The sequence below is a fragment of the Hyperolius riggenbachi genome, chromosome 8 (assembly GCF_040937935.1).
Source record: "Hyperolius riggenbachi isolate aHypRig1 chromosome 8, aHypRig1.pri, whole genome shotgun sequence".
NCBI classification, from domain to species: domain Eukaryota; kingdom Metazoa; phylum Chordata; class Amphibia; order Anura; family Hyperoliidae; genus Hyperolius; species Hyperolius riggenbachi.
The window spans coordinates 1,734,333-1,735,295 of NC_090653.1; positions in this window are offsets into that span (position 1 = coordinate 1,734,333).

The window sequence follows — 963 nt, forward strand, 5'->3', positions numbered from 1 at the left end:
AGAGGTATATGTGCCCAGTAGATGTAGCCAGGGTTATATGTGCCCATGGGTAGCCAGGGTTATATGTGCCCAGTAGATGTAGCCAGGGTTATACGTGCCCAGTAGATGTAGCCAGGGTTATATGTGCCCAGTAGATGTAGCCAGAGGTATATGTGCCCAGTAGATGTAGCCAGATGTATATGTGCCCAGTAGATGTAGCCAGATGTATATGTGCCCAGTAGATGTAGCCAGGGTTATATGTGCCCAGTAGATGTAGCCAGGGTTATATGTGCCCAGTAGATGTAGCCAGAGGTATATGTGCCCAGTAGATGTAGCCAGATGTATATGTGCCCAGTAGATGTAGCCAGGGTTATATGTGCCCAGTAGATGTAGCCAGGGTTATATGTGCCCAGTAGATGTAGCCAGAGGTATATGTGCCCAGTAGATGTAGCCAGAGGTATATGTGCCCATGGGTAGCCAGGGGTATATATGCCCAGTAGATGTAGCCAGGGGTATATATGCCCAGTAGATGTAGCCAGGGGTATATATGCCCAGTAGATGTAGCCAGGGGTATATATGCCCAGTAGATGTAGCCAGGGGGTATATGTGCCCAGTAGATGTAGCCAGAGGTATATGTGCCCAGTAGATGTAGCCAGGGGTATATGTGCCCAGTAGATGTAGCCAGAGGTATATGTGCCCAGTAGATGTAGCCAGGGGGTATATGTGCCCAGTAGATGTAGCCAGAGGTATATGTGCCCAGTAGATGTAGCCAGAGGTATATGTGCCCAGTAGATGTAGCCAGAGGTATATGTGCCCAGTAGATGTAGCCAGATGTATATGTGCCCAGTATATGTAGCCAGAGGTATATGTGCCCAGTAGATGTAGCCAGATGTATATGTGCCCAGTAGATGTAGCCAGGGTTATATGTGCCCAGTAGATGTAGCCAGGGTTATATGTGCCCAGTAGATGTAGCCAGAGGTATAT